The following is a 27,426-nucleotide window of genomic DNA, read 5'->3' on the forward strand; positions in this document are numbered from 1 at the left end:
GGTAAAAAATGGTGATAATTCCGCTAAATATCGATTAAAGTCATTTGTATTGAACTAATCATACTTTTTATATGTTTATCGTTAAGTTCACATAATTTTACATCTAAAACACGTCTTTACAATACATTTGGGTGAATATAAAAGGTCGTAAAAAAATTTTGAAATACAGGTGATGAATCCGCTAAATATCGTCTTAAGTCATTTCTATTAAACTAATCATACTTTTTATATTTTTAACGTTAAGTTAACATTATTTTACATCTAAAACACGTATTTACAATACATTTGGGTGACTACAAAAAATAGAAAAAAAATTTGGGAAAAAATTTGGTAAAAAATGGTGATAATTCCGCTAAATATCGTTTAAAGTCATTTGTATTGAACTATTCATACTTTTTATATTTTTATCGTTAAGTTCACATAATTTTACATCTAAAACACGTGTTTACAATACATTTGGGTGAATACAAAAAATAGAAAAAAAATTTGGGAAAAAATTTGGTAAAAAATGGTGATAATTCCGCTAAATATCGATTAAAGTCATTTGTATTGAACTAATCATACTTTTTATATTTTTATCGTTAAGTTCACATAATTTTACATCTAAAACACGTGTTTACAATACATGTGGGTGAATATGAAAGGTCGTAAAAAAATTTTGAAATACAGGTGATGAATACGCTATATATCGTCTGAATTCATTTCTATTAAACTAATCATACTTTTTATATTTTTAACGTTAAGTTCACATTATTTTACATCTAAAACACGTATTTACAATACATTTGGGTGAATACAAAAAATAGAAAAAAAATTTGGGAAAAAATTTGGTAAAAAATGGTGATAATCCCGCTAAATATCGATTAAAGTCATTTGTATTGAACTAATCATACTTTTTATATGTTTATCGTTAAGTTCACATAATTTTACATCTAAAACCAACTTTACAATACATTTGGGTGAATATAAAAGGTCGTAAAAATATTTTGAAATACAGGTGATGAATCCGCTAAATATCGTCTTAAGTCATTTCTATTAAACTAATCATACTTTTTATATTTTTAACGTTAAGTTCACATTATTTTATATCTAAACACGTATTTACAATACATTTGGGTGACTACAAAAAATAGAAAAAAAATTTGGTAAAAAATGGTGATAATTCCGCTAAATATCGATTAAAGTCATTTGTATTGAACTAATCATACTTTTTATATTTTTATCGTTAAGTTCACATAATTTTACATCTAAAACACGTGTTTACAATACATGTGGGTGAATATGAAAGGTCGTAAAAAAATTTTGAAATACAGGTGATGAATCCGCTAAATATCGTCTTAAGTCAATTCTATTAAACTAATCATAATTTTTATATTTTTAACGTTAATTTCACATTATTTTACATCTTAAACACGTGTTTACAATACATTTATGTGAATACAAAAAATAGAAAAAAAAATTTGGGAAAAAATTTGGTAAAAAATGGTGATAATCCCGCTAAATATCGATTAAAGTCATTTGTATTGAACTAATCATACTTTTTATATGTTTATCGTTAAGTTATCATAATTTTACATCTAAAACCAACTTTACAATACATTTGGGTGAATATAAAAGGTCGTAAAAATATTTTGAAATTCAGGTGATGAATCCGCTAAATATCGTCTTAAGTCATTTCTATTAAACTAATCATACTTTTTATATTTTTAACGTTAAGTTCACATTAGTTTACATCTAAAACACGTGTTTACAATACATTTATGTGAATACAAAAAATAAAAAAAAAATTTGGGAAAAAATTTGGTAAAAAATGGTGATAATTCCGCTAAATATCGTTTAAAGTCATTTGTATTGGACTAATCAAACTTTTTATATTTTTATCGTTAAGTTCACATTATTTTACATATTTTACATCTAAAACACGTATTTACAATACATTTGGGTGACTACAAAAAATAGAAAAAAAATTTGGTAAAAAATGGTGATAATTCCGCTAAATATCGTTTAAAGTCATTTGTATTGAACTAATCATACTTTTTATATTTTTATCGTTAAGTTCACATAATTTTACATCTAAAACACGTCTTTACAATACATTTGGGAGAATATAAAAGGTCGTAAAAAAATTTTGAAATACAGGTGATGAATCCGCTATATATCGTCTGAATTCATTTCTATTAAACTAATCATACTTTTTATATTTTTAACGTTATGTTCACATTATTTTACATCTAAAACACGTATTTACAATACATTTGGGTGACTACAAAAAATAGAAAAAAAATTTGGTAAAAAATGGTGATAATTCCGCTAAATATCGATTAAAGTCATTTGTATTGAACTAATCATACTTTTTATATTTTTATCGTTAAGTTCACATAATTTTACATCTAAAACACGTGTTTACAATACATGTGGGTGAATATGAAAGGTCGTAAAAAAATTTTGAAATACAGGTGATGAATCCGCTATATATCGTCTGAATTCATTTCTATTAAACTAATCATACTTTTTATATTTTTAACGTTAAGTTCACATTATTTTACATCTAAAACACGTATTTACAATACATTTGGGTGAATACAAAAAATAGAAAAAAAATTTGGGAAAAAATTTGGTAAAAAATGGTGATAATCCCGCTAAATATCGATTAAAGTCATTTGTATTGAACTAATCATACTTTTTATATGTTTATCGTTAAGTTCACATAATTTTACATCTAAAACCAACTTTACAATACATTTGGGTGAATATAAAAGGTCGTAAAAATATTTTGAAATACAGGTGATGAATCCGCTAAATATCGTCTTAAGTCATTTCTATTAAACTAATCATACTTTTTATATTTTTAACGTTAAGTTCACATTATTTTACATCTAAAACACGTATTTACAATACATTTGGGTGACTACAAAAAAAAAAGAAAAAAAATTTGGTAAAAAATTTGGTAAAAAATGGTGATAATTCCGCTAAATATCGTTAAAGTCATTTGTATTGAACTAATCATACTTTTTATATTTTTATCGTTAAGTTCACATAATTTTATATCTAAAACACGTCTTTACAATACATTTGGGTGAATATAAAAGGTCGTAAAAAAATTTTGAAATACAGGTGATGAATCCGCTAAATATCGTCTTAATTCATTTCTATTAAACTAATCATACTTTTTATATTTTTAACGTTAAGTTCACATTAGTTTACATCTAAAACACGTGTTTACAATACATTTATGTGAATACAAAAAATAAAAAAAAAATTTGGGAAAAAATTTGGTAAAAAATGGTGATAATTCCGCTAAATATCGTTTAAAGTCATTTGTATTGGACTAATCATACTTTTTATATTTTTAACGTTAAGTTCACATTATTTTACATCTAAAACACGTATTTACAATACATTTGGGTGACTACAAAAAATAGAAAAAAAATTTGGTAAAAAATGGTGATAATTCCGCTAAATATCGATTAAAGTCATTTGTATTGAACTAATCATACTTTTTATATTTTTATCGTTATGTTCACATAATTTTACATCTAAAACACGTGTTTACAATACATGTGGGTGAATATGAAAGGTCGTAAAAAAATTTTGAAATACAGGTGATGAATCCGCTATATATCGTCTGAATTCATTTCTATTAAACTAATCATACTTTTTATATTTTTAACGTTAAGTTCACATTATTTTACATCTAAAACACGTATTTACAATACATTTGGGTGAATACAAAAAATAGAAAAAAAATTTGGGAAAAAATTTGGTAAAAAATGGTGATAATCCCGCTAAATATCGATTAAAGTCATTTGTATTGAACTAATCATACTTTTTATATGTTTATCGTTAAGTTCACATAATTTTACATCTAAAACCAACTTTACAATACATTTGGGTGAATATAAAAGGTCGTAAAAATATTTTGAAATACAGGTGATGAATCCGCTAAATATCGTCTTAAGTCATTTCTATTAAACTAATCATACTTTTTATATTTTTAACGTTAAGTTCACATTATTTTACATCTAAAACACGTATTTACAATACATTTGGGTGACTACAAAAAAAAAGAAAAAAAATTTGGTAAAAAATTTGGTAAAAAATGGTGATAATTCCGCTAAATATCGTTAAAGTCATTTGTATTGAACTAATCATACTTTTTATATTTTTATCGTTAAGTTCACATAATTTTATATCTAAAACACGTCTTTACAATACATTTGGGTGAATATAAAAGGTCGTAAAAAAATTTTGAAATACAGGTGATGAATCCGCTAAATATCGTCTTAATTCATTTCTATTAAACTAATCATACTTTTTATATTTTTAACGTTAAGTTCACATTAGTTTACATCTAAAACACGTGTTTACAATACATTTATGTGAATACAAAAAATAAAAAAAAAATTTGGGAAAAAATTTGGTAAAAAATGGTGATAATTCCGCTAAATATCGTTTAAAGTCATTTGTATTGGACTAATCATACTTTTTATATTTTTAACGTTAAGTTCACATTATTTTACATCTAAAACACGTATTTACAATACATTTGGGTGACTACAAAAAATAGAAAAAAAATTTGGTAAAAAATGGTGATAATTCCGCTAAATATCGATTAAAGTCATTTGTATTGAACTAATCATACTTTTTATATTTTTATCGTTAAGTTCACATAATTTTACATCTAAAACACGTGTTTACAATACATGTGGGTGAATATGAAAGGTCGTAAAAAAATTTTGAAATACAGGTGATGAATCCGCTATATATCGTCTGAATTCATTTCTATTAAACTAATCATACTTTTTATATTTTTAACGTTAAGTTCACATTATTTTACATCTAAAACACGTATTTACAATACATTTGGGTGAATACAAAAAATAGAAAAAAAATTTGGGAAAAAATTTGGTAAAAAATGGTGATAATCCCGCTAAATATCGATTAAAGTCATTTGTATTGAACTAATCATACTTTTTATATGTTTATCGTTAAGTTCACATAATTTTACATCTAAAACCAACTTTACAATACATTTGGGTGAATATAAAAGGTCGTAAAAATATTTTGAAATACAGGTGATGAATCCGCTAAATATCGTCTTAAGTCATTTCTATTAAACTAATCATACTTTTTATATTTTTAACGTTAAGTTCACATTAGTTTACATCTAAAACACGTGTTTACAATACATTTATGTGAATACAAAAAATAAAAAAAAAATTTGGGAAAAAATTTGGTAAAAAATGGTGATAATTCCGCTAAATATCGTTTAAAGTCATTTGTATTGGACTAATCAAACTTTTTATATTTTTATCGTTAAGTTCACATTATTTTACATATTTTACATCTAAAACACGTATTTACAATACATTTGGGTGACTACAAAAAATAGAAAAAAAATAGGTAAAAAATGGTGATAATTCCGCTAAATATCGTTTAAAGTCATTTGTATTGAACTAATCATACTTTTTATATTTTTATCGTTAAGTTCACATAATTTTACATCTAAAACACGTCTTTACAATACATTTGGGAGAATATAAAAGGTCGTAAAAAAATTTTGAAATACAGGTGATGAATCCGCTAAATATCGTCTTAATTCATTTCTATTATACTAATCAAACTTTTTATATTTTTAACGTTAAGTTCACATTATTTTACATCTAAAACACGTATTTACAATACATTAGGGTGACTACAAAAAATAGAAAAAAAATTTGGTAAAAAATGGTGATAATTCCGCTAAATATCGATTAAAGTCATTTGTATTGAACTAATCATACTTTTTATATTTTTATCGTTAAGTTCACATAATTTTACATCTAAAACACGTGTTTACAATACATGTGGGTGAATATGAAAGGTCGTAAAAAAATTTTGAAATACAGGTGATGAATCCGCTATATATCGTCTGAATTCATTTCTATTAAACTAATCATACTTTTTATATTTTTAACGTTAAGTTCACATTATTTTACATCTAAAACACGTATTTACAATACATTTGGGTGAATACAAAAAATAGAAAAAAAATTTGGGAAAAAATTTGGTAAAAAATGGTGATAATCCCGCTAAATATCGATTAAAGTCATTTGTATTGAACTAATCATACTTTTTATATGTTTATCGTTAAGTTCACATAATTTTACATCTAAAACCAACTTTACAATACATTTGGGTGAATATAAAAGGTCGTAAAAATATTTTGAAATACAGGTGATGAATCCGCTAAATATCGTCTTAAGTCATTTCTATTAAACTAATCATACTTTTTATATTTTTAACGTTAAGTTCACATTAGTTTACATCTAAAACACGTGTTTACAATACATTTATGTGAATACAAAAAATAAAAAAAAAATTTGGGAAAAAATTTGGTAAAAAATAGTGATAATTCCGCTAAATATCGTTTAAAGTCATTTGTATTGGACTAATCATACTTTTTATATTTTTAACGTTAAGTTCACATTATTTTACATCTAAAACACGTATTTACAATACATTTGGGTGACTACAAAAAATAGAAAAAAAATTTGGTAAAAAATGGTGATAATTCCGCTAAATATCGATTAAAGTCATTTGTATTGAACTAATCATACTTTTTATATTTTTATCGTTAAGTTCACATAATTTTACATCTAAAACACGTGTTTACAATACATGTGGGTGAATATGAAAGGTCGTAAAAAAATTTTGAAATACAGGTGATGAATCCGCTATATATCGTCTGAATTCATTTCTATTAAACTAATCATACTTTTTATATTTTTAACGTTAAGTTCACATTATTTTACATCTAAAACACGTATTTACAATACATTTGGGTGAATACAAAAAATAGAAAAAAAATTTGGGAAAAAATTTGGTAAAAAATGGTGATAATCCCGCTAAATATCAATTAAAGTCATTTGTATTGAACTAATCATACTTTTTATATGTTTATCGTTAAGTTCACATAATTTTACATCTAAAACCAACTTTACAATACATTTGGGTGAATATAAAAGGTCGTAAAAATATTTTGAAATACAGGTGATGAATCCGCTAAATATCGTCTTAAGTCATTTCTATTAAACTAATCATACTTTTTATATTTTTAACGTTAAGTTCACATTATTTTACATCTAAAACACGTATTTACAATACATTTGGGTGACTACAAAAAAAAAGAAAAAAAATTTGGTAAAAAATGGTGATAATTCCGCTAAATATCGTTAAAGTCATTTGTATTGAACTAATCATACTTTTTATATTTTTATCGTTAAGTTCACATAATTTTATATCTAAAACACGTCTTTACAATACATTTGGGTGAATATAAAAGGTCGTAAAAAAATTTTGAAATACAGGTGATGAATCCGCTAAATATCGTCTTAATTCATTTCTATTAAACTAATCATACTTTTTATATTTTTAACGTTAAGTTCACATTAGTTTACATCTAAAAAACGTGTTTACAATACATTTATGTGAATACAAAAAATAAAAAAAAAATTTGGGAAAAAATTTGGTAAAAAATGGTGATAATTCCGCTAAATATCGTTTAAAGTCATTTGTATTGGACTAATCAAACTTTTTATATTTTTATCGTTAAGTTCACATTATTTTACATATTTTACATCTAAAACACGTATTTACAATACATTTGGGTGAATACAAAAAATAGAAAAAAAATTTGGGAAAAAATTTGGTAAAAAATGGTGATAATTCCGCTAAATATCGATTAAAGTCATTTGTATTGAACTAATCATTCTTTTTATATGTTTATCGTTAAGTTCACATAATTTTACATCTAAAACACGTCTTTACAATACATTTGGGTGAATATAAAAGGTCGTAAAAAAATTTTGAAATACAGGTGATGAATCCGCTAAATATCGTCTTAAGTCATTTCTATTAAACTAATCATACTTTTTATATTTTTAACGTTAAGTTAACATTATTTTACATCTAAAACACGTATTTACAATACATTTGGGTGACTACAAAAAATAGAAAAAAAATTTGGGAAAAAATTTGGTAAAAAATGGTGATAATTCCGCTAAATATCGATTAAAGTCATTTGTATTGAACTAATCATACTTTTTATATTTTTATCGTTAAGTTCACATAATTTTACATCTAAAACACGTGTTTACAATACATGTGGGTGAATATGAAAGGTCGTAAAAAAATTTTGAAATACAGGTGATGAACCCGCTATATATCGTCTGAATTCATTTCTATTAAACTAATCATACTTTTTATATTTTTAACGTTAAGTTCACATTATTTTACATCTAAAACACGTATTTACAATACATTTGGGTGAATACAAAAAATAGAAAAAAAATTTGGGAAAAAATTTGGTAAAAAATGGTGATAATCCCGCTAAATATCGATTAAAGTCATTTGTATTGAACTAATCATACTTTTTATATGTTTATCGTTAAGTTCACATAATTTTACATCTAAAACCAACTTTACAATACATTTGGGTGAATATAAAAGGTCGTAAAAATATTTTGAAATACAGGTGATGAATCCGCTAAATATCGTCTTAAGTCATTTCTATTAAACTAATCATACTTTTTATATTTTTAACGTTAAGTTCACATTATTTTACATCTAAAACACGTATTTACAATACATTTGGGTGACTACAAAAAAAAAAGAAAAAAAATTTGGTAAAAAATTTGGTAAAAAATGGTGATAATTCCGCTAAATATCGTTTAAAGTCATTTGTATTGAACTAATCATACTTTTTATATTTTTATCGTTAAGTTCACATAATTTTACATCTAAAACACGTCTTTACAATACATTTGGGAGAATATAAAAGGTCGTAAAAAAATTTTGAAATACAGGTGATGAATCCGCTATATATCGTCTGAATTCATTTCTATTAAACTAATCATACTTTTTATATTTTTAACGTTATGTTCACATTATTTTACATCTAAAACACGTATTTACAATACATTTGGGTGACTACAAAAAATAGAAAAAAAATTTGGTAAAAAATGGTGATAATTCCGCTAAATATCGATTAAAGTCATTTGTATTGAACTAATCATACTTTTTATATTTTTATCGTTAAGTTCACATAATTTTACATCTAAAACACGTGTTTACAATACATGTGGGTGAATATGAAAGGTCGTAAAAAAATTTTGAAATACAGGTGATGAATCCGCTATATATCGTCTGAATTCATTTCTATTAAACTAATCATACTTTTTATATTTTTAACGTTAAGTTCACATTATTTTACATCTAAAACACGTATTTACAATACATTTGGGTGAATACAAAAAATAGAAAAAAAATTTGGGAAAAAATTTGGTAAAAAATGGTGATAATCCCGCTAAATATCGATTAAAGTCATTTGTATTGAACTAATCATACTTTTTATATGTTTATCGTTAAGTTCACATAATTTTACATCTAAAACCAACTTTACAATACATTTGGGTGAATATAAAAGGTCGTAAAAATATTTTGAAATACAGGTGATGAATCCGCTAAATATCGTCTGAATTCATTTCTATTAAACTAATCATACTTTTTATATTTTTAACGTTAAGTTCACATTATTTTACATCTAAAACACGTATTTACAATACATTTGGGTGAATACAAAAAATAGAAAAAAAATTTGGGAAAAAATTTGGTAAAAAATGGTGATAATCCCGCTAAATATCAATTAAAGTCATTTGTATTGAACTAATCATACTTTTTATATGTTTATCGTTAAGTTCACATAATTTTACATCTAAAACCAACTTTACAATACATTTGGGTGAATATAAAAGGTCGTAAAAATATTTTGAAATACAGGTGATGAATCCGCTAAATATCGTCTTAAGTCATTTCTATTAAACTAATCATACTTTTTATATTTTTAACGTTAAGTTCACATTATTTTACATCTAAAACACGTATTTACAATACATTTGGGTGACTACAAAAAAAAAGAAAAAAAATTTGGTAAAAAATGGTGATAATTCCGCTAAATATCGTTAAAGTCATTTGTATTGAACTAATCATACTTTTTATATTTTTATCGTTAAGTTCACATAATTTTATATCTAAAACACGTCTTTACAATACATTTGGGTGAATATAAAAGGTCGTAAAAAAATTTTGAAATACAGGTGATGAATCCGCTAAATATCGTCTTAATTCATTTCTATTAAACTAATCATACTTTTTATATTTTTAACGTTAAGTTCACATTAGTTTACATCTAAAAAACGTGTTTACAATACATTTATGTGAATACAAAAAATAAAAAAAAAATTTGGGAAAAAATTTGGTAAAAAATGGTGATAATTCCGCTAAATATCGTTTAAAGTCATTTGTATTGGACTAATCAAACTTTTTATATTTTTATCGTTAAGTTCACATTATTTTACATATTTTACATCTAAAACACGTATTTACAATACATTTGGGTGAATACAAAAAATAGAAAAAAAATTTGGGAAAAAATTTGGTAAAAAATGGTGATAATTCCGCTAAATATCGATTAAAGTCATTTGTATTGAACTAATCATTCTTTTTATATGTTTATCGTTAAGTTCACATAATTTTACATCTAAAACACGTCTTTACAATACATTTGGGTGAATATAAAAGGTCGTAAAAAAATTTTGAAATACAGGTGATGAATCCGCTAAATATCGTCTTAAGTCATTTCTATTAAACTAATCATACTTTTTATATTTTTAACGTTAAGTTAACATTATTTTACATCTAAAACACGTATTTACAATACATTTGGGTGACTACAAAAAATAGAAAAAAAATTTGGGAAAAAATTTGGTAAAAAATGGTGATAATTCCGCTAAATATCGATTAAAGTCATTTGTATTGAACTAATCATACTTTTTATATTTTTATCGTTAAGTTCACATAATTTTACATCTAAAACACGTGTTTACAATACATGTGGGTGAATATGAAAGGTCGTAAAAAAATTTTGAAATACAGGTGATGAACCCGCTATATATCGTCTGAATTCATTTCTATTAAACTAATCATACTTTTTATATTTTTAACGTTAAGTTCACATTATTTTACATCTAAAACACGTATTTACAATACATTTGGGTGAATACAAAAAATAGAAAAAAAATTTGGGAAAAAATTTGGTAAAAAATGGTGATAATCCCGCTAAATATCGATTAAAGTCATTTGTATTGAACTAATCATACTTTTTATATGTTTATCGTTAAGTTCACATAATTTTACATCTAAAACCAACTTTACAATACATTTGGGTGAATATAAAAGGTCGTAAAAATATTTTGAAATACAGGTGATGAATCCGCTAAATATCGTCTTAAGTCATTTCTATTAAACTAATCATACTTTTTATATTTTTAACGTTAAGTTCACATTATTTTACATCTAAAACACGTATTTACAATACATTTGGGTGACTACAAAAAAAAAAGAAAAAAAATTTGGTAAAAAATTTGGTAAAAAATGGTGATAATTCCGCTAAATATCGTTTAAAGTCATTTGTATTGAACTAATCATACTTTTTATATTTTTATCGTTAAGTTCACATAATTTTACATCTAAAACACGTCTTTACAATACATTTGGGAGAATATAAAAGGTCGTAAAAAAATTTTGAAATACAGGTGATGAATCCGCTATATATCGTCTGAATTCATTTCTATTAAACTAATCATACTTTTTATATTTTTAACGTTATGTTCACATTATTTTACATCTAAAACACGTATTTACAATACATTTGGGTGACTACAAAAAATAGAAAAAAAATTTGGTAAAAAATGGTGATAATTCCGCTAAATATCGATTAAAGTCATTTGTATTGAACTAATCATACTTTTTATATTTTTATCGTTAAGTTCACATAATTTTACATCTAAAACACGTGTTTACAATACATGTGGGTGAATATGAAAGGTCGTAAAAAAATTTTGAAATACAGGTGATGAATCCGCTATATATCGTCTGAATTCATTTCTATTAAACTAATCATACTTTTTATATTTTTAACGTTAAGTTCACATTATTTTACATCTAAAACACGTATTTACAATACATTTGGGTGAATACAAAAAATAGAAAAAAAATTTGGGAAAAAATTTGGTAAAAAATGGTGATAATCCCGCTAAATATCGATTAAAGTCATTTGTATTGAACTAATCATACTTTTTATATGTTTATCGTTAAGTTCACATAATTTTACATCTAAAACCAACTTTACAATACATTTGGGTGAATATAAAAGGTCGTAAAAATATTTTGAAATACAGGTGATGAATCCGCTAAATATCGTCTTAAGTCATTTCTATTAAACTAATCATACTTTTTATATTTTTAACGTTAAGTTCACATTATTTTACATCTAAAACACGTATTTACAATACATTTGGGTGACTACAAAAAAAAAAGAAAAAAAATTTGGTAAAAAATTTGGTAAAAAATGGTGATAATTCCGCTAAATATCGTTAAAGTCATTTGTATTGAACTAATCATACTTTTTATATTTTTATCGTTAAGTTCACATAATTTTATATCTAAAACACGTCTTTACAATACATTTGGGTGAATATAAAAGGTCGTAAAAAAATTTTGAAATACAGGTGATGAATCCGCTAAATATCGTCTTAATTCATTTCTATTAAACTAATCATACTTTTTATATTTTTAACGTTAAGTTCACATTAGTTTACATCTAAAACACGTGTTTACAATACATTTATGTGAATACAAAAAATAAAAAAAAAATTTGGGAAAAAATTTGGTAAAAAATGGTGATAATTCCGCTAAATATCGTTTAAAGTCATTTGTATTGGACTAATCATACTTTTTATATTTTTAACGTTAAGTTCACATTATTTTACATCTAAAACACGTATTTACAATACATTTGGGTGACTACAAAAAATAGAAAAAAAATTTGGTAAAAAATGGTGATAATTCCGCTAAATATCGATTAAAGTCATTTGTATTGAACTAATCATACTTTTTATATTTTTATCGTTATGTTCACATAATTTTACATCTAAAACACGTGTTTACAATACATGTGGGTGAATATGAAAGGTCGTAAAAAAATTTTGAAATACAGGTGATGAATCCGCTATATATCGTCTGAATTCATTTCTATTAAACTAATCATACTTTTTATATTTTTAACGTTAAGTTCACATTATTTTACATCTAAAACACGTATTTACAATACATTTGGGTGAATACAAAAAATAGAAAAAAAATTTGGGAAAAAATTTGGTAAAAAATGGTGATAATCCCGCTAAATATCGATTAAAGTCATTTGTATTGAACTAATCATACTTTTTATATGTTTATCGTTAAGTTCACATAATTTTACATCTAAAACCAACTTTACAATACATTTGGGTGAATATAAAAGGTCGTAAAAATATTTTGAAATACAGGTGATGAATCCGCTAAATATCGTCTTAAGTCATTTCTATTAAACTAATCATACTTTTTATATTTTTAACGTTAAGTTCACATTATTTTACATCTAAAACACGTATTTACAATACATTTGGGTGACTACAAAAAAAAAGAAAAAAAATTTGGTAAAAAATTTGGTAAAAAATGGTGATAATTCCGCTAAATATCGTTAAAGTCATTTGTATTGAACTAATCATACTTTTTATATTTTTATCGTTAAGTTCACATAATTTTATATCTAAAACACGTCTTTACAATACATTTGGGTGAATATAAAAGGTCGTAAAAAAATTTTGAAATACAGGTGATGAATCCGCTAAATATCGTCTTAATTCATTTCTATTAAACTAATCATACTTTTTATATTTTTAACGTTAAGTTCACATTAGTTTACATCTAAAACACGTGTTTACAATACATTTATGTGAATACAAAAAATAAAAAAAAAATTTGGGAAAAAATTTGGTAAAAAATGGTGATAATTCCGCTAAATATCGTTTAAAGTCATTTGTATTGGACTAATCATACTTTTTATATTTTTAACGTTAAGTTCACATTATTTTACATCTAAAACACGTATTTACAATACATTTGGGTGACTACAAAAAATAGAAAAAAAATTTGGTAAAAAATGGTGATAATTCCGCTAAATATCGATTAAAGTCATTTGTATTGAACTAATCATACTTTTTATATTTTTATCGTTAAGTTCACATAATTTTACATCTAAAACACGTGTTTACAATACATGTGGGTGAATATGAAAGGTCGTAAAAAAATTTTGAAATACAGGTGATGAATCCGCTATATATCGTCTGAATTCATTTCTATTAAACTAATCATACTTTTTATATTTTTAACGTTAAGTTCACATTATTTTACATCTAAAACACGTATTTACAATACATTTGGGTGAATACAAAAAATAGAAAAAAAATTTGGGAAAAAATTTGGTAAAAAATGGTGATAATCCCGCTAAATATCGATTAAAGTCATTTGTATTGAACTAATCATACTTTTTATATGTTTATCGTTAAGTTCACATAATTTTACATCTAAAACCAACTTTACAATACATTTGGGTGAATATAAAAGGTCGTAAAAATATTTTGAAATACAGGTGATGAATCCGCTAAATATCGTCTTAAGTCATTTCTATTAAACTAATCATACTTTTTATATTTTTAACGTTAAGTTCACATTAGTTTACATCTAAAACACGTGTTTACAATACATTTATGTGAATACAAAAAATAAAAAAAAAATTTGGGAAAAAATTTGGTAAAAAATGGTGATAATTCCGCTAAATATCGTTTAAAGTCATTTGTATTGGACTAATCAAACTTTTTATATTTTTATCGTTAAGTTCACATTATTTTACATATTTTACATCTAAAACACGTATTTACAATACATTTGGGTGACTACAAAAAATAGAAAAAAAATAGGTAAAAAATGGTGATAATTCCGCTAAATATCGTTTAAAGTCATTTGTATTGAACTAATCATACTTTTTATATTTTTATCGTTAAGTTCACATAATTTTACATCTAAAACACGTCTTTACAATACATTTGGGAGAATATAAAAGGTCGTAAAAAAATTTGAAATACAGGTGATGAATCCGCTAAATATCGTCTTAATTCATTTCTATTATACTAATCAAACTTTTTATATTTTTAACGTTAAGTTCACATTATTTTACATCTAAAACACGTATTTACAATACATTAGGGTGACTACAAAAAATAGAAAAAAAATTTGGTAAAAAATGGTGATAATTCCGCTAAATATCGATTAAAGTCATTTGTATTGAACTAATCATACTTTTTATATTTTTATCGTTAAGTTCACATAATTTTACATCTAAAACACGTGTTTACAATACATGTGGGTGAATATGAAAGGTCGTAAAAAAATTTTGAAATACAGGTGATGAATCCGCTATATATCGTCTGAATTCATTTCTATTAAACTAATCATACTTTTTATATTTTTAACGTTAAGTTCACATTATTTTACATCTAAAACACGTATTTACAATACATTTGGGTGAATACAAAAAATAGAAAAAAAATTTGGGAAAAAATTTGGTAAAAAATGGTGATAATCCCGCTAAATATCGATTAAAGTCATTTGTATTGAACTAATCATACTTTTTATATGTTTATCGTTAAGTTCACATAATTTTACATCTAAAACCAACTTTACAATACATTTGGGTGAATATAAAAGGTCGTAAAAATATTTTGAAATACAGGTGATGAATCCGCTAAATATCGTCTTAAGTCATTTCTATTAAACTAATCATACTTTTTATATTTTTAACGTTAAGTTCACATTAGTTTACATCTAAAACACGTGTTTACAATACATTTATGTGAATACAAAAAATAAAAAAAAAATTTGGGAAAAAATTTGGTAAAAAATAGTGATAATTCCGCTAAATATCGTTTAAAGTCATTTGTATTGGACTAATCATACTTTTTATATTTTTAACGTTAAGTTCACATTATTTTACATCTAAAACACGTATTTACAATACATTTGGGTGACTACAAAAAATAGAAAAAAAATTTGGTAAAAAATGGTGATAATTCCGCTAAATATCGATTAAAGTCATTTGTATTGAACTAATCATACTTTTTATATTTTTATCGTTAAGTTCACATAATTTTACATCTAAAACACGTGTTTACAATACATGTGGGTGAATATGAAAGGTCGTAAAAAAATTTTGAAATACAGGTGATGAATCAGCTATATATCGTCTGAATTCATTTCTATTAAACTAATCATACTTTTTATATTTTTAACGTTAAGTTCACATTATTTTACATCTAAAACACGTATTTACAATACATTTGGGTGAATACAAAAAATAGAAAAAAAATTTGGGAAAAAATTTGGTAAAAAATGGTGATAATCCCGCTAAATATCAATTAAAGTCATTTGTATTGAACTAATCATACTTTTTATATGTTTATCGTTAAGTTCACATAATTTTACATCTAAAACCAACTTTACAATACATTTGGGTGAATATAAAAGGTCGTAAAAATATTTTGAAATACAGGTGATGAATCCGCTAAATATCGTCTTAAGTCATTTCTATTAAACTAATCATACTTTTTATATTTTTAACGTTAAGTTCACATTATTTTACATCTAAAACACGTATTTACAATACATTTGGGTGACTACAAAAAAAAAGAAAAAAAATTTGGTAAAAAATGGTGATAATTCCGCTAAATATCGTTAAAGTCATTTGTATTGAACTAATCATACTTTTTATATTTTTATCGTTAAGTTCACATAATTTTATATCTAAAACACGTCTTTACAATACATTTGGGTGAATATAAAAGGTCGTAAAAAAATTTTGAAATACAGGTGATGAATCCGCTAAATATCGTCTTAATTCATTTCTATTAAACTAATCATACTTTTTATATTTTTAACGTTAAGTTCACATTAGTTTACATCTAAAAAACGTGTTTACAATACATTTATGTGAATACAAAAAATAAAAAAAAAATTTGGGAAAAAATTTGGTAAAAAATGGTGATAATTCCGCTAAATATCGTTTAAAGTCATTTGTATTGGACTAATCAAACTTTTTATATTTTTATCGTTAAGTTCACATTATTTTACATATTTTACATCTAAAACACGTATTTACAATACATTTGGGTGAATACAAAAAATAGAAAAAAAATTTGGGAAAAAATTTGGTAAAAAATGGTGATAATTCCGCTAAATATCGATTAAAGTCATTTGTATTGAACTAATCATTCTTTTTATATGTTTATCGTTAAGTTCACATAATTTTACATCTAAAACACGTCTTTACAATACATTTGGGTGAATATAAAAGGTCGTAAAAAAATTTTGAAATACAGGTGATGAATCCGCTAAATATCGTCTTAAGTCATTTCTATTAAACTAATCATACTTTTTATATTTTTAACGTTAAGTTAACATTATTTTACATCTAAAACACGTATTTACAATACATTTGGGTGACTACAAAAAATAGAAAAAAAATTTGGGAAAAAATTTGGTAAAAAATGGTGATAATTCCGCTAAATATCGATTAAAGTCATTTGTATTGAACTAATCATACTTTTTATATTTTTATCGTTAAGTTCACATAATTTTACATCTAAAACACGTGTTTACAATACATGTGGGTGAATATGAAAGGTCGTAAAAAAATTTTGAAATACAGGTGATGAACCCGCTATATATCGTCTGAATTCATTTCTATTAAACTAATCATACTTTTTATATTTTTAACGTTAAGTTCACATTATTTTACATCTAAAACACGTATTTACAATACATTTGGGTGAATACAAAAAATAGAAAAAAAATTTGGGAAAAAATTTGGTAAAAAATGGTGATAATCCCGCTAAATATCGATTAAAGTCATTTGTATTGAACTAATCATACTTTTTATATGTTTATCGTTAAGTTCACATAATTTTACATCTAAAACCAACTTTACAATACATTTGGGTGAATATAAAAGGTCGTAAAAATATTTTGAAATACAGGTGATGAATCCGCTAAATATCGTCTTAAGTCATTTCTATTAAACTAATCATACTTTTTATATTTTTAACGTTAAGTTCACATTATTTTACATCTAAAACACGTATTTACAATACATTTGGGTGACTACAAAAAAAAAAGAAAAAAAATTTGGTAAAAAATTTGGTAAAAAATGGTGATAATTCCGCTAAATATCGTTAAAGTCATTTGTATTGAACTAATCATACTTTTTATATTTTTATCGTTAAGTTCACATAATTTTATATCTAAAACACGTCTTTACAATACATTTGGGTGAATATATAAGGTCGTAAAAAAATTTTGAAATACAGGTGATGAATCCGCTAAATATCGTCTTAATTCATTTCTATTAAACTAATCATACTTTTTATATTTTTAACGTTAAGTTCACATTAGTTTACATCTAAAACACGTGTTTACAATACATTTATGTGAATACAAAAAATAAAAAAAAAATTTGGGAAAAAATTTGGTAAAAAATGGTGATAATTCCGCTAAATATCGTTTAAAGTCATTTGTATTGGACTAATCATACTTTTTATATTTTTAACGTTAAGTTCACATTATTTTACATCTAAAACACGTATTTACAATACATTTGGGTGACTACAAAAAATAGAAAAAAAATTTGGTAAAAAATGGTGATAATTCCGCTAAATATCGATTAAAGTCATTTGTATTGAACTAATCATACTTTTTATATTTTTATCGTTAAGTTCACATAATTTTACATCTAAAACACGTGTTTACAATACATGTGGGTGAATATGAAAGGTCGTAAAAAAATTTTGAAATACAGGTGATGAATCCGCTATATATCGTCTGAATTCATTTCTATTAAACTAATCATACTTTTTATATTTTTAACGTTAAGTTCACATTATTTTACATCTAAAACACGTATTTACAATACATTTGGGTGAATACAAAAAATAGAAAAAAAATTTGGGAAAAAATTTGGTAAAAAATGGTGATAATCCCGCTAAATATCAATTAAAGTCATTTGTATTGAACTAATCATACTTTTTATATGTTTATCGTTAAGTTCACATAATTTTACATCTAAAACCAACTTTACAATACATTTGGGTGAATATAAAAGGTCGTAAAAATATTTTGAAATACAGGTGATGAATCCGCTAAATATCGTCTTAAGTCATTTCTATTAAACTAATCATACTTTTTATATTTTTAACGTTAAGTTCACATTATTTTACATCTAAAACACGTATTTACAATACATTTGGGTGACTACAAAAAAAAAGAAAAAAAATTTGGTAAAAAATGGTGATAATTCCGCTAAATATCGTTAAAGTCATTTGTATTGAACTAATCATACTTTTTATATTTTTATCGTTAAGTTCACATAATTTTATATCTAAAACACGTCTTTACAATACATTTGGGTGAATATAAAAGGTCGTAAAAAAATTTTGAAATACAGGTGATGAATCCGCTAAATATCGTCTTAATTCATTTCTATTAAACTAATCATACTTTTTATATTTTTAACGTTAAGTTCACATTAGTTTACATCTAAAAAACGTGTTTACAATACATTTATGTGAATACAAAAAATAAAAAAAAAATTTGGGAAAAAATTTGGTAAAAAATGGTGATAATTCCGCTAAATATCGTTTAAAGTCATTTGTATTGGACTAATCAAACTTTTTATATTTTTATCGTTAAGTTCACATTATTTTACATATTTTACATCTAAAACACGTATTTACAATACATTTGGGTGAATACAAAAAATAGAAAAAAAATTTGGGAAAAAATTTGGTAAAAAATGGTGATAATTCCGCTAAATATCGATTAAAGTCATTTGTATTGAACTAATCATTCTTTTTATATGTTTATCGTTAAGTTCACATAATTTTACATCTAAAACACGTCTTTACAATACATTTGGGTGAATATAAAAGGTCGTAAAAAAATTTTGAAATACAGGTGATGAATCCGCTAAATATCGTCTTAAGTCATTTCTATTAAACTAATCATACTTTTTATATTTTTAACGTTAAGTTAACATTATTTTACATCTAAAACACGTATTTACAATACATTTGGGTGACTACAAAAAATAGAAAAAAAATTTGGGAAAAAATTTGGTAAAAAATGGTGATAATTCCGCTAAATATCGATTAAAGTCATTTGTATTGAACTAATCATACTTTTTATATTTTTATCGTTAAGTTCACATAATTTTACATCTAAAACACGTGTTTACAATACATGTGGGTGAATATGAAAGGTCGTAAAAAAATTTTGAAATACAGGTGATGAACCCGCTATATATCGTCTGAATTCATTTCTATTAAACTAATCATACTTTTTATATTTTTAACGTTAAGTTCACATTATTTTACATCTAAAACACGTATTTACAATACATTTGGGTGAATACAAAAAATAGAAAAAAAATTTGGGAAAAAATTTGGTAAAAAATGGTGATAATCCCGCTAAATATCGATTAAAGTCATTTGTATTGAACTAATCATACTTTTTATATGTTTATCGTTAAGTTCACATAATTTTACATCTAAAACCAACTTTACAATACATTTGGGTGAATATAAAAGGTCGTAAAAATATTTTGAAATACAGGTGATGAATCCGCTAAATATCGTCTTAAGTCATTTCTATTAAACTAATCATACTTTTTATATTTTTAACGTTAAGTTCACATTATTTTACATCTAAAACACGTATTTACAATACATTTGGGTGACTACAAAAAAAAAAGAAAAAAAATTTGGTAAAAAATTTGGTAAAAAATGGTGATAATTCCGCTAAATATCGTTAAAGTCATTTGTATTGAACTAATCATACTTTTTATATTTTTATCGTTAAGTTCACATAATTTTATATCTAAAACACGTCTTTACAATACATTTGGGTGAATATAAAAGGTCGTAAAAAAATTTTGAAATACAGGTGATGAATCCGCTAAATATCGTCTTAAGTCATTTCTATTAAACTAATCATACTTTTTATATTTTTAACGTTAAGTTCACATTAGTTTACATCTAAAACACGTGTTTACAATACATTTATGTGAATACAAAAAATAAAAAAAAAATTTGGGAAAAAATTTGGTAAAAAATAGTGATAATTCCGCTAAATATCGTTTAAAGTCATTTGTATTGGACTAATCATACTTTTTATATTTTTAACGTTAAGTTCACATTATTTTACATCTAAAACACGTATTTACAATACATTTGGGTGACTACAAAAAATAGAAAAAAAATTTGGTAAAAAATGGTGATAATTCCGCTAAATATCGATTAAAGTCATTTGTATTGAACTAATCATACTTTTTATATTTTTATCGTTAAGTTCACATAATTTTACATCTAAAACACGTCTTTACAATACATTTGGGTGAATATAAAAGGTCGTAAAAAAATTTTGAAATACAGGTGATGAATCCGCTAAATATCGTCTTAATTCATTTCTATTAAACTAATCATACTTTTTATATTTTTAACGTTAAGTTCACATTAGTTTACATCTAAAAAACGTGTTTACAATACATTTATGTGAATACAAAAAATAAAAAAAAAATTTGGGAAAAAATTTGGTAAAAAATGGTGATAATTCCGCTAAATATCGTTTAAAGTCATTTGTATTGGACTAATCAAACTTTTTATATTTTTATCGTTAAGTTCACATTATTTTACATATTTTACATCTAAAACACGTATTTACAATACATTTGGGTGAATACAAAAAATAGAAAAAAAATTTGGGAAAAAATTTGGTAAAAAATGGTGATAATTCCGCTAAATATCGATTAAAGTCATTTGTATTGAACTAATCATTCTTTTTATATGTTTATCGTTAAGTTCACATAATTTTACATCTAAAACACGTCTTTACAATACATTTGGGTGAATATAAAAGGTCGTAAAAAAATTTTGAAATACAGGTGATGAATCCGCTAAATATCGTCTTAAGTCATTTCTATTAAACTAATCATACTTTTTATATTTTTAACGTTAAGTTAACATTATTTTACATCTAAAACACGTATTTACAATACATTTGGGTGACTACAAAAAATAGAAAAAAAATTTGGGAAAAAATTTGGTAAAAAATGGTGATAATTCCGCTAAATATCGATTAAAGTCATTTGTATTGAACTAATCATACTTTTTATATTTTTATCGTTAAGTTCACATAATTTTACATCTAAAACACGTGTTTACAATACATGTGGGTGAATATGAAAGGTCGTAAAAAAATTTTGAAATACAGGTGATGAACCCGCTATATATCGTCTGAATTCATTTCTATTAAACTAATCATACTTTTTATATTTTTAACGTTAAGTTCACATTATTTTACATCTAAAACACGTATTTACAATACATTTGGGTGAATACAAAAAATAGAAAAAAAATTTGGGAAAAAATTTGGTAAAAAATGGTGATAATCCCGCTAAATATCGATTAAAGTCATTTGTATTGAACTAATCATACTTTTTATATGTTTATCGTTAAGTTCACATAATTTTACATCTAAAACCAACTTTACAATACATTTGGGTGAATATAAAAGGTCGTAAAAATATTTTGAAATACAGGTGATGAATCCGCTAAATATCGTCTTAAGTCATTTCTATTAAACTAATCATACTTTTTATATTTTTAACGTTAAGTTCACATTATTTTACATCTAAAACACGTATTTACAATACATTTGGGTGACTACAAAAAAAAAAGAAAAAAAATTTGGTAAAAAATTTGGTAAAAAATGGTGATAATTCCGCTAAATATCGTTAAAGTCATTTGTATTGAACTAATCATACTTTTTATATTTTTATCGTTAAGTTCACATAATTTTATATCTAAAACACGTCTTTACAATACATTTGGGTGAATATAAAAGATCGTAAAAAAATTTTGAAATACAGGTGATGAATCCGCTAAATATCGTCTTAATTCATTTCTATTAAACTAATCATACTTTTTATATTTTTAACGTTAAGTTCACATTAGTTTACATCTAAAACACGTGTTTACAATACATTTATGTGAATACAAAAAATAAAAAAAAAATTTGGGAAAAAATTTGGTAAAAAATGGTGATAATTCCGCTAAATATCGTTTAAAGTCATTTGTATTGGACTAATCATACTTTTTATATTTTTAACGTTAAGTTCACATTATTTTACATCTAAAACACGTATTTACAATACATTTGGGTGACTACAAAAAATAGAAAAAAAATTTGGTAAAAAATGGTGATAATTCCGCTAAATATCGATTAAAGTCATTTGTATTGAACTAATCATACTTTTTATATTTTTATCGTTAAGTTCACATAATTTTACATCTAAAACACGTGTTTACAATACATGTGGGTGAATATGAAAGGTCGTAAAAAAATTTTGAAATACAGGTGATGAATCCGCTATATATCGTCTGAATTCATTTCTATTAAACTAATCATACTTTTTATATTTTTAACGTTAAGTTCACATTATTTTACATCTAAAACACGTATTTACAATACATTTGGGTGAATACAAAAAATAGAAAAAAAATTTGGGAAAAAATTTGGTAAAAAATGGTGATAATCCCGCTAAATATCAATTAAAGTCATTTGTATTGAACTAATCATACTTTTTATATGTTTATCGTTAAGTTCACATAATTTTACATCTAAAACCAACTTTACAATACATTTGGGTGAATATAAAAGGTCGTAAAAATATTTTGAAATACAGGTGATGAATCCGCTAAATATCGTCTTAAGTCATTTCTATTAAACTAATCATACTTTTTATATTTTTAACGTTAAGTTCACATTATTTTACATCTAAAACACGTATTTACAATACATTTGGGTGACTACAAAAAAAAAGAAAAAAAATTTGGTAAAAAATGGTGATAATTCCGCTAAATATCGTTAAAGTCATTTGTATTGAACTAATCATACTTTTTATATTTTTATCGTTAAGTTCACATAATTTTATATCTAAAACACGTCTTTACAATACATTTGGGTGAATATAAAAGGTCGTAAAAAAATTTTGAAATACAGGTGATGAATCCGCTAAATATCGTCTTAATTCATTTCTATTAAACTAATCATACTTTTTATATTTTTAACGTTAAGTTCACATTAGTTTACATCTAAAAAACGTGTTTACAATACATTTATGTGAATACAAAAAATAAAAAAAAAATTTGGGAAAAAATTTGGTAAAAAATGGTGATAATTCCGCTAAATATCGTTTAAAGTCATTTGTATTGGACTAATCAAACTTTTTATATTTTTATCGTTAAGTTCACATTATTTTACATATTTTACATCTAAAACACGTATTTACAATACATTTGGGTGAATACAAAAAATAGAAAAAAAATTTGGGAAAAAATTTGGTAAAAAATGGTGATAATTCCGCTAAATATCGATTAAAGTCATTTGTATTGAACTAATCATTCTTTTTATATGTTTATCGTTAAGTTCACATAATTTTACATCTAAAACACGTCTTTACAATACATTTGGGTGAATATAAAAGGTCGTAAAAAAATTTTGAAATACAGGTGATGAATCCGCTAAATATCGTCTTAAGTCATTTCTATTAAACTAATCATACTTTTTATATTTTTAACGTTAAGTTAACATTATTTTACATCTAAAACACGTATTTACAATACATTTGGGTGACTACAAAAAATAGAAAAAAAATTTGGGAAAAAATTTGGTAAAAAATGGTGATAATTCCGCTAAATATCGATTAAAGTCATTTGTATTGAACTAATCATACTTTTTATATTTTTATCGTTAAGTTCACATAATTTTACATCTAAAACACGTGTTTACAATACATGTGGGTGAATATGAAAGGTCGTAAAAAAATTTTGAAATACAGGTGATGAACCCGCTATATATCGTCTGAATTCATTTCTATTAAACTAATCATACTTTTTATATTTTTAACGTTAAGTTCACATTATTTTACATCTAAAACACGTATTTACAATACATTTGGGTGAATACAAAAAATAGAAAAAAAATTTGGGAAAAAATTTGGTAAAAAATGGTGATAATCCCGCTAAATATCGATTAAAGTCATTTGTATTGAACTAATCATACTTTTTATATGTTTATCGTTAAGTTCACATAATTTTACATCTAAAACCAACTTTACAATACATTTGGGTGAATATAAAAGGTCGTAAAAATATTTTGAAATACAGGTGATGAATCCGCTAAATATCGTCTTAAGTCATTTCTATTAAACTAATCATACTTTTTATATTTTTAACGTTAAGTTCACATTATTTTACATCTAAAACACGTATTTACAATACATTTGGGTGACTACAAAAAAAAAGAAAAAAAATTTGGTAAAAAATGGTGATAATTCCGCTAAATATCGTTAAAGTCATTTGTATTGAACTAATCATACTTTTTATATTTTTATCGTTAAGTTCACATAATTTTATATCTAAAACACGTCTTTACAATACATTTGGGTGAATATAAAAGGTCGTAAAAAAATTTTGAAATACAGGTGATGAATCCGCTAAATATCGTCTTAATTCATTTCTATTAAACTAATCATACTTTTTATATTTTTAACGTTAAGTTCACATTAGTTTACATCTAAAAAACGTGTTTACAATACATTTATGTGAATACAAAAAATAAAAAAAAAATTTGGGAAAAAATTTGGTAAAAAATGGTGATAATTCCGCTAAATATCGTTTAAAGTCATTTGTATTGGACTAATCAAACTTTTTATATTTTTATCGTTAAGTTCACATTATTTTACATATTTTACATCTAAAACACGTATTTACAATACATTTGGGTGAATACAAAAAATAGAAAAAAAATTTGGGAAAAAATTTGGTAAAAAATGGTGATAATTCCGCTAAATATCGATTAAAGTCATTTGTATTGGACTAATCAAACTTTTTATATTTTTATCGTTAAGTTCACATTATTTTACATATTTTACATCTAAAACACGTATTTACAATACATTTGGGTGAATACAAAAAATAGAAAAAAAATTTGGGAAAAAATTTGGTAAAAAATGGTGATAATTCCGCTAAATATCGATTAAAGTCATTTGTATTGAACTAATCATACTTTTTATATGTTTATCGTTAAGTTCACATAATTTTACATCTAAAACACGTCTTTACAATACATTTGGGTGAATATAAAAGGTCGTAAAAAAATTTTGAAATACAGGTGATGAATCCGCTAAATATCGTCTTAAGTCATTTCTATTAAACTAATCATACTTTTTATATTTTTAACGTTAAGTTAACATTATTTTACATCTAAAACACGTATTTACAATACATTTGGGTGACTACAAAAAATAGAAAAAAAATTTGGGAAAAAATTTGGTAAAAAATGGTGATAATTCCGCTAAATATCGATTAAAGTCATTTGTATTGAACTAATCATACTTTTTATATTTTTATCGTTAAGTTCACATAATTTTACATCTAAAACACGTGTTTACAATACATGTGGGTGAATATGAAAGGTCGTAAAAAAATTTTGAAATACAGGTGATGAATCCGCTATATATCGTCTGAATTCATTTCTATTAAACTAATCATACTTTTTATATTTTTAACGTTAAGTTCACATTATTTTACATCTAAAACACGTATTTACAATACATTTGGGTGAATACAAAAAATAGAAAAAAAATTTGGGAAAAAATTTGGTAAAAAATGGTGATAATCCCGCTAAATATCGATTAAAGTCATTTGTATTGAACTAATCATACTTTTTATATGTTTATCGTTAAGTTCACATAATTTTACATCTAAAACCAACTTTACAATACATTTGGGTGAATATAAAAGGTCGTAAAAATATTTTGAAATACAGGTGATGAATCCGCTAAATATCGTCTTAAGTCATTTCTATTAAACTAATCATACTTTTTATATTTTTAACGTTAAGTTCACATTATTTTACATCTAAAACACGTATTTACAATACATTTGGGTGACTACAAAAAAAAAAGAAAAAAAATTTGGTAAAAAATTTGGTAAAAAATGGTGATAATTCCGCTAAATATCGTTAAAGTCATTTGTATTGAACTAATCATACTTTTTATATTTTTATCGTTAAGTTCACATAATTTTATATCTAAAACACGTCTTTACAATACATTTGGGTGAATATAAAAGGTCGTAAAAAAATTTTGAAATACAGGTGATGAATCCGCTAAATATCGTCTTAATTCATTTCTATTAAACTAATCATACTTTTTATATTTTTAACGTTAAGTTCACATTAGTTTACATCTAAAACACGTGTTTACAATACATTTATGTGAATACAAAAAATAAAAAAAAAATTTGGGAAAAAATTTGGTAAAAAATGGTGATAATTCCG

This window comes from Diuraphis noxia, unplaced genomic scaffold, assembly GCF_037042655.1.
Source record: "Diuraphis noxia isolate RWA-SAM2 unplaced genomic scaffold, SU_Dnox_SAM2 contig0007, whole genome shotgun sequence".
Classification (NCBI taxonomy): domain Eukaryota; kingdom Metazoa; phylum Arthropoda; class Insecta; order Hemiptera; family Aphididae; genus Diuraphis; species Diuraphis noxia.